General features: G+C 42.0%; 1 long non-coding RNA gene and 1 pseudogene across 1 annotated transcript in view; both read right to left on the minus strand.

The window, feature by feature from the left end:
• Nucleotides 1-5,396: 5,396 nt before the first annotated feature.
• LOC102482151 (protein mago nashi homolog pseudogene) lies at nucleotides 5,397-6,140 on the minus strand (annotated as a pseudogene).
• A 1,061-nt stretch (nucleotides 6,141-7,201) lies between these two features.
• Nucleotides 7,202-12,625, minus strand: part of LOC102482569 (uncharacterized) — a 7,102-nt gene continuing 1,678 nt past the window's right edge. The window contains exons 2-3 of the long non-coding RNA XR_001371038.1: nucleotides 11,234-11,288; nucleotides 7,202-7,237 (exon numbers count right to left, since the gene is read on the minus strand). This is a non-coding gene — a long non-coding RNA (uncharacterized LOC102482569). The remainder of the gene's footprint in view (nucleotides 7,238-11,233; nucleotides 11,289-12,625) is intronic.

The raw sequence follows: 12,625 nt of genomic DNA on the forward strand, positions 1-12,625 counted from the left end.
TCCAGGGCCAGCAGGTTGCAAGGTGGTTAAGGCTCTGGACTCCTACATGGCCAACCACAGTTGGAGTCCTGGACCTGGTGAACTGAAACTCATGCCAGATGCCTGTGTATGAGTGCCCAAAATTCCAAGAGGAGAATGGAGGAAAAGGGATTGCAGCATGGCCGTTCCCTGGGAGGAGGGGGTGAGTTCTCACTTTCCGTCTCTTTCTTTCTCTCTCTCTCTCTCTTTCTCTCTCTCTGTCTTATACAAGCACACACGCCCTATGCCAAAAACCTAAAAAAGAAAAAAAAAAAGGTCTATCCATTTATCTTTAAGGTGCTGTGATGTATATGAATACGTTGAACTCTTTTTTCTTTTTTTTTTTTTTTTTAGAAGTTTTTTCCTATAGGGCACGTGTGCTCACCAGAAAGACAGAGAGAGAGAGAGACAGAAAGCGAGAAATCACCCCCCCAGGGGGGATGGCCACGCCACAATCCCTTCTCCTCCATTCTCTTCTTGGGATCTTGGGCACGCACACACACATGCCCGGCGTGAATTTAAGCCACCAGGTCCATGATTTGAACTGCAGTCGACTACATGGGAGTCCAGAGACATAGCTATTACGTCAACTGCTGGTCCCCTCTTTTTTTTTTTTTTTTTAAAGAGAGATTTTTGCTATAGGGCATATGCCCTCTCCAGAGAGGCAGAAAAAAAGAAGTCACCCACCAGGGGAATGGCCATGCTGCAATCCCTTTTCCTCCATTCTTCTCTTTGGATTTTGGGCATGCATGCACATGTGCCTGGCATGAGTTTCAAGCTGCTGAGTCTGGGACTCAAACCACAGTGGGTGGCTATGTGGGAGTCCAACTAAGTAACCATTACACCATCTGCTGGTCCCTGTTGAATTCTTTTTTATTTTTAAAAATAACCAGATTCTGTGAACTTATCATTCTCTAATTTAATTTAGTATGTGTGCCCCCAGAGAGAGAGAGAGAGAGACTGTGCATCCAAGGGTCGTGGTCACACTGCTGTCGCCTTCTTTCCATTGCTCCATTCTGCCAGGATTTTGGACACACATATACATGCACCCTACATGCTTTTCAAGCTGCTAGGACTGAGATTCAAATTGTGGCTGACCACATGGGATCTGGATTTTCATGCACAGCACCTAAGCAGTGCATTATGGGGTTGACCATATTTTTTCTTTTCCTTTGGAAACAACAGAAATTAATTTGCCCATAGGCATACGCAGGAGCGCTGGTGTGTTCAGGTCAACCTGGGTCTGAACCCGGGCCACCCACATGGCTCCTATATCGCAGTGGTGCCCTACCACATGTGCTGCCACAGCAGGTCTTTTCCATTTTTTCTTTCCTTATTCATAATGCAGTGTGTGTGTGCATTAGAGGGGAAAAAAAGGTAGTTAGGGGGAACCACCTTCCACAGGGTGTGGTTGTGCACGATGTCCTTTCTCCAGCTGGGATCCTGGGCACTTTTGTGTCCAGCCTGCTTCAGGAAGACCTGGCAGGAGATTTGAAACAGGGTCACCATGTGGAATCTGGTTTCCCTTGAGCAGTATGTCATGACGCTGGCCCCTGGACCTATTTTATTAATAACATAATTATTGTCATTAATTGTGGGCTATACTGTGGTTTTTTCCAGTGCATGAATGTAACATGTTTCAATGAAATAAGGATAATTCACATATCCATCACCTCAAACATTTGTTGTTATTTTGTGTTAGAAGGATTATGTTTTTACCTTTTCCAAGTATACAAGAATGCCTTCACTCACTTATTTGACAAACATTTACTGAGTGCCTGTACTGGGCACAGTTAAATAGCTATTTATTACAGCCATTCAAGTACGAAGAGTTCACGGTGGTTTGAGCCACAGTACAAGCGATGTAGTGGGGAGAAGGGACTGGATTCAGGCGATGGTTGAATATAGAACTGACAGGACTTGTTCATCCATTGATATAAAGGAAAGACAGCAACCAAGGGTGACTCTTGGGTTTGGGACCTTATGACTGGGTAAATGGGGCACCTTTTAGAGATACAAAAAGACTAAAGGAGATAGAGATCTTAGGGGAAAATTAGGGGTTCAGTTTGGATATATTAGGTTTGAAATGCTTGTTAGACAGCTGAAGGGAAATAGAGAATAGGAAATTATTGCTCAGGGGATGACATGAGAATGGAGTTATAAACTGGGGAGTCATTGATTCAGAGATCATATTTAAAGTCACAGGACTGGATGAGATCACTAAGAAGTGAGGGCAGAGTGTTGAACATTCTATCATTTCAAAATGGGAGGAGGAGCTAGCAAATGAGACTAAAATGGAAGAGCTGCTTAAGTAGAAAGGTAACAGGAAGTCTTGTACAGAAGGTCCTTTAAGAGAGAAAGAGCATTCAATGGGACTGAAAATTTTTGAGGTATCAGGAATGATGATCAGAAGTCAACCATTAGATTTTTCATAATAGAGACGACTGGTGAGTTTTTAAATATTTTTAAAGAATTATTTGTTTATTTAATTCCATTTGTTGTTATTATTATTTTTAAAAATTTGACCAGAGAAAGAGAGAGAGAAAGGGAAAGCAAGAAAGCAAGCCACCAGGTCCAGGACTAAAACCACAGCTGGCCATATGGAAATCCAGCGCCTTTAACCATCACGCCACCTGCTGGCCCCTACTGCTGATGACTTTTTTTGGTGGTTTTTTTTTTTTTTTTTTTTTTGAGAGATTTTTGCTATAGGATGCATGCGTTCACCAGAAAGACAGAGAGAGACAAAAAGCAAGAAATCATCCCCCAGGGGGGATGACCAGGCCACAATCCCTTCTCCTCCATTCTCCTTTTGGGATCTTGGGCACGCTCACAGGAGCCCAGTGTGAGTTTAAGCCACTGGGTCCAGGACTGGAACCACGGTTGACTACATGGTAGTCCAGCAACATAGCCGTGTGCCAACTGCTGATCCCCCTGCTGATGACTTTTGCTATAGGGCGCATGCGCTCGCCAGACAGAGAGAGAGGGAGAGACAGAGAGACAGAGAGATAGAAAGTGAGAAATCACCCCTCAGGGGGGATGGCCACGCCGCAATCCCTCCTCCTCCATTCTCCTCTCAGGATCTTGGACACGCACACATGCGCCCAGCGTGAGTTTAAGCCACTGGGTCCAGGACTGGAACCACGGTTGACTACATGGTAGTCCAGCAACATAGCCATTACGCTAACTGCTGGTCCCACCCCAGCTGATGACTTTTGACAAATGATATTTCAGTAAACTAGTGGGGAAAATGGCTTTTTTATTTTTTTAAGAGGTTTTTGCTTTAGGTGCGTGCGCTTGCCAGGGCAGGGGGCTGGGAGAGAAAGAAAGAGACAGACAGATATGGCAAGAGAGAAAGTGAGAAATCACCCACCCCCCAGGAGGGATGGCCATGCCGCAATCCCTTCTCCTCCATACTCCTCATGGGATCTTGGGTACACATACACACGTACCCAGTGATTTTTGTCAAGCCACGGGTTGGGGACTTGAACTGGTCACCAAGTGGGAGTCTAATGACACAATCATCACGCCATCTAGCTGGTCCCCAAAATGGCTAAGTTTGAGAGGCTTGACAGGACAATAAGGGACTATAGATATCAAACAAACACAATTATTTTGAAGCATTTTGCTATAAAGAGTAGAAAAATGCAGTGGTAGCTACAAGTAAATGTATCTTGGGCAGATATACATTACTAATGGAAGTAATGCATTGTTGGGAAATAACCTATCACATTCTGAAATGTGCAATCTCCTTGACCTAGCAATTTGACCTCTGGGAGATAATATTATAATACACATAAACAAACCTTTTCAAAAATTTGCTACAGGGTATGTGAGCGCATTAGAGAGAGAGAGAGAGAGAGAGAGAGAAAGCAATTCCCAGAGGGCAATGGCCACATCACAATCCCTTCTCCTCCATTCTCTCAGGATTTTGAGCACACGTGCACATACACCCAGCATGTTTTCCAAGCTGCTGAGTCTAGAACTTGAATCGCACAGTGGGCCATGTTGGATCCAGCCAATTTAACCATCACATCACTGGCTGTCCTCCTCCCCCCGACACACAATCTTAGTCCATATAAGCTGTGTAACAAAATACCTTACACTGGGTAATTCGTAAGCAACAGAAATGTATTGTTCACAGTTTTGGAAGCTAGAAAGTCCAAGATCAATGCACCAGCAGATTCAGTATCTGAATTCAGTCCTCTCTCTGCTTCAAAGATGATGCCTTCTCCCTGAATCTTCATATGGTGGAAGGGGCAGAAAAGCTTCTGTGTGTGTGTGTGTGTGGGGGGGTGTTAATTTCCAGAGGACACATGCACTCACCAGAGAGAGCCATAAAAACAGAGAGAGCAGAAGAGGGAGAAAGCACCCCCATCCCTCGCAAAGGGATGTGGTCACACTGCATGTTGTCTCCATTTCTCCATCCTGTCAGGAATTGGGGCATGCACACACCTGGCATGTTATTTAAGCTACTGGCGATCTGTATTTAAATTGCAATAGGTCATGTGGGATTCAACTCTCTTAACTACTAGGCCCTGGGGCCAGCCCCAGAATTGTCTTTTTAATAAAAGCACTAATCCCATTCATAAAGGCAGAACCCTCATGACCTAATTACTGCCTAGTGACCCCACCTTGTAATATCTACACAGCAGGGGTTAAGTTTCAATATGAATTTTGGAGGGATAGAAACATTCAGACCATAGTATGCACATATATGTATCCTTAACATTTTTAACTCAAGGGCCAGCAGTGGTGTGGTGGGTAAGGTGGCTGGATCCCACATAGCTGACTGCATAGTTCAAGTCCCAGACAGAGCAACTTGAAAAAACACGTGTGTGTGTATCCGGCCCATGTGTGTGTGTCCCCAAAGTCACAGAGGAGAGTGAAGAAAGGATTTCAGTGTAGCCATTTTCTCTGGGGGGGGGAGGAGGATGTGCTTTCCCAAATGCCACCTCCCCACCTCCCATCTCCAGGGAGCACATGCACCCTATAGAAAAATTTAAAAACAAGAATTATTGATTCAATCTTTTTTTACTACACATGTAATTTTGCAGGTTCCTTTTGTCATTTAAAAATGTATTATACTTCATATTCCACATGGAGGTATAGACTGCTTTTATTCTTTTTAGCAGCTGTGTATATAGTATCCCATTGAATTAAATGTGATTAAATTCTTTTTATTTGTTTAAAGGTTTTTGCTGTAGGACGCATGTGTTTGCCAAAGAGAAAGACAGAGACAGTGAGAGGGAAAGTGAGAAATCACCCCCCCAGGGGGGACAGCCATGTCACAATCCCATTCTCCTCCCAGGATCTTGGGCATGCACACACACTCACCTGACATGATTTTCTTTTCTTTTCTTTTTTATTTTTTCCAGGCTTTAGTATGTTTTATTGAAGTAAAATTCCAACAAAAGGGTTTTAGTTACAAAATGTTATGTTTGTGGGGACTGCCCACCCCACTTGGACCCAAGTGAGCATAAACAGTAAGCCTGTTCATGTATTTCTTTATTTTCAGTTTACATACATAAATAATTTTTGTTTGCTTCACATTCATACAAATTCCAAAATTGTAAATGACAAATAAACCCTCCCTTACCCGATCTTTAATTAAATATACAAAGTTTCAAAACCATACACTTTAAGCTGGTTTAATCTTGAAGTGTAATCCAATGAGACTGAAAACTAAGCATTTCAGGTCCTGTACCAAGTAGTAAAACACTTGAAGGGCTTCAGGATACTTTGACTGATCTACATCAGTAAGAGAACCAATTTTTGATGTGGTAAAAGAAATGTGTTCCTCTCTAATTACAGTTTCAAGCTCCTGTTGGCCAGCCCTGTCAGGGGGAGGCCACGAAGCATCATCTTCTTTTGTAATTTCATTGTCATCAATAGTTCTCTTCAGTTCTTCTATTACACTCTTGTGTACATAAGCCTCTTTTCTGATCATGACGTCATTTCTGAAATTGCTGAGTTGGCATATCTAAGCTTTCCAACCGCCCGAAACTCGAACTACTGAAACTTGTGTACTGCCCTTGAACCCTGCGTAGCAGTGTAAGTAGAAGTCACTAGCCATAGCCATGTTTGCCCCCCCAAAAAAAGTCCCCTTGACATGATTTTCAAGTCACCACGGCCAGGACTCAAAATACAGGTTGACTACATGGGAGTACAACAATGTAACCACTATGCTATCTTCTGGTGTCCCTCCCCCATATTCTTTAAATTTGAAATTATTTCCTGTATATTTATATATTAATTCCTAGACAATTCTCCCCACCCAGAAAGCATGTGTGCTCTCCAGAGAGAGAGAAAGAGAGTGAAAATGCCCCCCCAATAGGGAGTGATGATGCCACAATCCCTTCTCCATTTCTCCATCCTGTTGGAATTTGGGGCACACATGCACATGTGCCCAGCATATTTTCAAGCCAGGAGGGCTAGGATCAAACTACGGTCAGCCACATGGGATCTGGATTCCTTAGCTACCAGGCTATGAGGATGACCCTTGTGCTGGTCTAGAATGTTGTACATATTTTCTGCCAATCTATCAAACATTCATTAAATTGGATCTATGGTACCCTTTGTAGACTATTAACTTTGATGTAATAAAATCCTTTCTTAAATATAGAATTTATGTTTTTATAGGGATCTTTTTTGTAAAGTTGGTCTTCCACTAGGGTCGCAAAGATATTATTCTCCATGATGTCCTTTTTCCTATGCTAGTGCCATGGTAACATTATTACAGTCTTTCTATCATGATCTATAGTAAATTCATCCTTGTCACATCAGATTCTCCAGGAGCAGAAGCTGAGATGGACTTTGGGATGCATATTAGTGAGATCCTCTAGAGAAATTGAACCAAGAGGACACATACATATATCTAGAATTAGATTTATTTGTTTGTTTGTTTGTTTGTTTTTGAGAGGTTTTTGCTATAGGGCGCGTGCGCTCACCAGACAGACACAGAGAGATAGAAAGCGAGAAATCACCCCCCGGGGGGGTGGCCACGCCGCAATCCCTTCTCCTCCATTCTCCTCTCGGGATCTTGGGCACGCACGCACACACGCCCAGCGTGAGTTTTAAGCCACCGGGTCCGGGATGTGAACTGTGGTCGACTACGTGGGAGTCCAGCGACATAGCCATTGCACTAACTGCTGGTCTTTTGTTTGTTTTTGATTTTTTGAGAGAGATTTTTGCTATAGGACACGTGTGCTTGCTGGAGAAACTGGAAGACAGAAAGAGAGAAATCACCCCCTGGGTGATGGCCATACCACAATCCCTTCTCCTCCATTCTTCTCTCAGAATTTTGAGCATACATGCACATGCACCTGGCATGACTTTTAAGCTGTCGGGTCCGGGACTTGAAGTACGATCGACTATGTGAGAGTCCAACAACATAACCATGATACCATCTGCTGGTCCCAAGAATGAGACTTAGAATAAGGAATTTGCTTGTGTGATTATAGAGACTGAAAAGTCCCATAATCTGCCCTCTGCAAGTTAGAGACCCAGAAGAAGCCTGTGGTATGGTTTGAAAGCCTGAGAGCCAAAGAGCAGATGGTATAGATTCTAGTCCAGTCTGAAGACCTTAGGACTAAGAACATCAAGGCAGGAAAAGATCAATTTTCCAGCTCCAGCTCAGGCAGATAGGACGTTCAATCTACCTTCATATTTTTTGTTCTATTCAGGCCCTCGATGGGTTGCATAACGCCTACTGATATTGGGAGATCCTTTTGCTTTACTCAGTTCACCAATTCAAATGCTAACCATTTCTAGGGACACCCTCACAGACACTCCTTGACATAATGTTTAACCAGCTATCTGAGCATCCCATGGACCAGTCAAGTTGACACAAAATTAACCATCACAATATACAAAAGTTTTCTTAGGGATCGGCACCTGTGAAGGGGAAAGAAAGGAAGCAGGATTGGGCAGAATAGTCATTTTTCTGTAACCATGGGAGATGGGTTCTAGGACCCCCTGAAGATACCAACATTTGAGGATGCTTGAGTTCCTTATATACAATAAAATGGAGTAGTTTTGCAAACGCAGAGCCTGCAAATGTGAGGGAGTGCGAGTTTAAGATGCAGATCAGCAAACCCTCAGCCAACCCTAAGGCACTTTGGAAGAAGTGCTAACTACCACCATGTCTTGCATCAGACTGAAACAGCCTGCCTGCCCTCAGTTACAATATCCTGACAGCTCAGGAAGGGTGTGACCTGCAAGAGACAATTCTCATCAAACAAGGCTGGCGCTGAAGGAGCCGCAGTTGGAGCTGTGTGCTGATCCGGTGGCAAGTTCCTCCTGGAAGGAGGTTCTGGAATGCACATCTCTGTGTCTAACTTACTTTTTTTGCTCTTTTTAAAAAAAAAACTGCCATAATTATTCATAGATCTTTACTTTTCCTTACAAATTATATTGGGTCGTTGGAAAATTCACGATGCATTTTTGCAAAGAAAAAAAAAAGAAAAATACGCATGACTTTTCTGATGAACCAATAGATGGTTTGCTGAGTTCCGTCTGGGGTCCTTCGAATGTTGGTTGGAATGGCACAATGCGTATCATTCAGTGTGGGGGAGAACCAGCATCTACTGATTAGTATGTGTCAAATTGATGACATTTTGATGGTGACCAAATAGATGACAGTGAGGAGGGGGCTGCAGAGGTAGTGGGTTAAGGAGGCTGCAAGCGTGGTTGGGAGATGTTTACATGCAGGGAGAATCAAGCAAATAAATTAACATATTAAAGTTTACACATGTATTTTTGTGTGTACACACACACGCGCATGCACACACACACGCACACACCCCATACACAAGCCTGATTTCTCATTGTCAGAAATAACTTAAAAATACAGAGTAGAGAGGCCAGAAGGTGGCACAGCAGTAACACAGCTCTCTGCAAGGCTGCACTCATGTGGGAGGTGTCTGGTTAACATGCTGAGCTTCTCTGTGTTTGTTGTGCATGCATGCATGTGCCCCTGATCCAGGCTGGCTGAGGCCAGAGGTGGATTGCAGTGTGAGGACCCTGTTTGAGGTGCTTATCTCTCTGTACCTCCTCCATTTCTCTCTCATGAAATAAATGAATAAATAAAATAAGTGTGTGTGTGTGTATGGAGTAAGAAAAGGCATGCAAATGTCCAGAGGTACTGGGTTGAAATCAACTATATCAATTCGAAATAATGATTTTTAAAAGTATTATTTAATTTATTTTTACTTATTATTTTTATTAATTTGACGAGAGAGAAAGAGTAAGAACGCAAACTGCCAGGTCTGGGACTCAGACCATGGTCAGCCATGTGAGAGTCCAGTGCCCCAACCAGTAAGCCATAAATAATGATGGCCCAAAATAATGATTTTAAAACACATTTAAAGATAGATATTTATAGATGTGTGTGTGTGTGTGTGTACGTGAGATAAGACCTAGAAACGATGACATCTCAGTAGCAGTGGACACATGGAGAGCCCAGATCTTGACTTCTAAATATTATTCTCCACCAAAAGGAACTGGGGTCCTTAAATATCTGACTGATTCCAGAGCTGAGGCAGGGAAAATACAAGGTGAGCCTAGAACATGTAGTTGTACTGTAAAGTAAGGAGATACACATAGAATAACAGGGATATGCCACAGAACCAAGAAATCATTATGAAGAGGCTCCCACTGGCCAAATCAGGGAAAATCTGAGCATGAAAATAAATAATCATCATAATACATCACAATCCATTGAATGAAATAAGAATCCATAAATCCATACTTAGATAAATAAGTAAATGAACAAATAAATAAAATGGGAGGAAGAAAAACTCTTCTCACATTGGAATGCTAATTAGTAAATGCAGAAGAGAAATGAAGTAACAAATCACTATTTGACCATCATTATGATGAGTGATTTGGTCATTAACAGAAGTTAAGGTAGGTGGATGAGTTTGATGAGGGGAGGATATTGGCATGATCTGAGAATATTTAAAAAAATATTTATCAAGTACAAGGGGAAAATGGTGATTTTCATGGTAAAGGAAAATCACTTGACCAGATAAGCAAAGTTCTCAACATAGTGGTGCCAAGGTTTACACTGTGTGCCTTCTGATGAGAGGGGCTGAAAAGAGCCTGGCCACATTGCTGCAGGCTTCCTGTCAAAATGTATGGCTGAAAAAAAAGGATGTCTGAGTCTACCTGTGGCACACACTGGATGAAGTCAGTTGGGGATCATTCTACAGAATGAAATGCTTATTTTCTTTAAAATTACCTTGAAAGACAAGGGAAGATCCAGGAACTTTTCCAGATTGGAAGATGTTGAAAATATATGACAATAAATTCAGTGTAAGTCCTGGGTAGGATTTAGAAACAACTGGGATGTTGTTGACTGAGATGTTAATGGGATCTGTGTTGTATCAATGTTGATTTCTTGATATGAAAAGCCGTGTGATTATGAAGGAGAGTGTCTTTGTTAAGCAGATGTACACACTGGTTATCTAGGGGTGTGGGGCATTGGAAGTGCAGCTTTCTCTCAGTTTGTTCACAAAAAGACTTAAGGTAACAACAGCAAAGTCAAATAGCTACATAGAAACCGAAAGCAGATGCAGTAAAATATTAAAAACTGGGGGGTGGGGGGACACCTAGCATTGTAGTGTAATGGTTAAGCACTGTGCAAACGGAGTCAGATCCCACAAGGCTGACCAGTGTTTGAGTCCCAGTCCCAGAGGCCTGAAAAACATACTGCATATGCATGTGTTGTGTGCCCAAATTTCTGACAGGATGGAGAAGTGGAGGAAAGGGAATGTGGTGTAATCAAGCCCTGTTGGGGGTTTTCTCACTTGTGTGTGTGCTCATGTGCACATGCATGCACAAACCCTCTGACATAAAATTAAAAATTGGGAATATGAGTGAAGGGGATATAAAAATTTTGCCACATTCCTGACTTTGAAATTATTTCAAAATAAATATGAAACACGTGTATACTCATATACAAAATGAACATGAAAATATGTCTATGCACACACTTATATACACATATTCATAGCATCATTATCCATAATAGTCAAGAAAAGTGAAAATAATAAAAATATTCATCAACTAAAGTACATAAACAAAATGTTGTATACCCACACAATATTGTTTGGCAATAAAAATACTACCCGAAGCAATCTACAGATTCAGTGCAGTGCCTATCAAAATTCCAATGTTGCTGGGCACAGTAGCATGTGTTTGTGATCCTACTCACATGTCTGAGGCAAGAAGAGTGCAAGTCCAGTCTAGGTAACATGGCAAGATCCTGTCTGTAGGGGGGAAAAAAGAAACAAAACTGTCATTTTTAAAAGAAATTTTGTCAGAGGGCACATGTGTGTGCCAAAGAGAGACAGAGAAAGAGAGATGGAAAGTAAGAAAGCATCCCTCATTGGGAATCCATCTCCTCCATCTCTCTTCCTCCTTTCAGGATTTGGAGCACATGTACACATGCACCAGGTATATTTCTTAAGCCACCAGGTCCAGGACTTAAATTGTGTGGTCAGCCACCCCAAACACTACTCCATAGGCTGTCGTGCTTTTTTTTTTTTTTATCATCAACAGATATTTCTTTCTTTCCTTTTTTTTTTTTTTGAGAGGTTTTTGCTATAGGGCGTGTGCACTCGCCAGACAGACAGAGAGAGACAGAGGGACAGAAAGCGAGAAATCACCCTCCAGGGGGAAGGCCATGCCGCAATCTCTTCTCCTCCATTCTCCTCTTGGGATCTTGGGCACGCACGCATACGCACCCAGCATGAGTTTTAAGCCACCAGGTCCGGGACGCAAACCCTGGTCAACTACGTGGGAGTCCAGCGACATTGCCATCATGCTAACTGCTGGTCCCAACAACAGATATTTATTTCTGACATTTCTTTTTTTCTTCTGAAATATTTTTTTAATTAATTAATTTACATTCATCCCCTAATCATCGTCACAGCATACAAAATGTAGTTTCCCATCCAGAATATACTGCATAGTGGCTTAATCATGTATGTTATCATCAATAATTTTCCATTTCTAGTTTCACATATCTATATATTTACCCCTATGTCTGACCCTCTACACTTTTCCACCCACTTCTCACACTATCTCTGGTGTCTACAGTTGTCTGCCATTCCTTTTACCTCCACATTTTATTGATCACACAGTTTCTTAAATAATCTAACTACTTTCAGGAGCAAGTTCAGCTGGTAATTTCAAGAAAAGCAGTTTTGAATTGGTAAGGAAATTTGCTTAAAGCTTAAAGCCTAGAAACAGGTTAGTATTCTGTTCAAATAGTAGGTACATGAACCTACTGACAGCTCAAGACAGGACAAAAACTCTTAAAACCCAGACAACAAAGCCTAGAAGAAAAGTAGCAATATTTTAGTCAAAAGTCACATAATGCTATTTCAGTCTCATGTACTTAATCTGTCTTCTATTGTGGTTCCATCTTCCCAGCTGAATTCTGGGATATCATATTCAACTCCAGACTTGTCCCTACGATTAAGTTGGCCAATTTTCTTAGTTTTTGAACTCTTATTTCTGTGTGTCTATATTTAATTTTCCTGACATAGCACTCCCTTGAGAACTTCTTGGAGATCTGGTCTGGTGCTGGTAAATTCTTTCA

Source organism: Tupaia chinensis, unplaced genomic scaffold (genome assembly GCF_000334495.1).
Source record: "Tupaia chinensis unplaced genomic scaffold, TupChi_1.0 Scaffold000539_1, whole genome shotgun sequence".
Classification (NCBI taxonomy): Eukaryota; Metazoa; Chordata; class Mammalia; order Scandentia; family Tupaiidae; genus Tupaia; species Tupaia belangeri.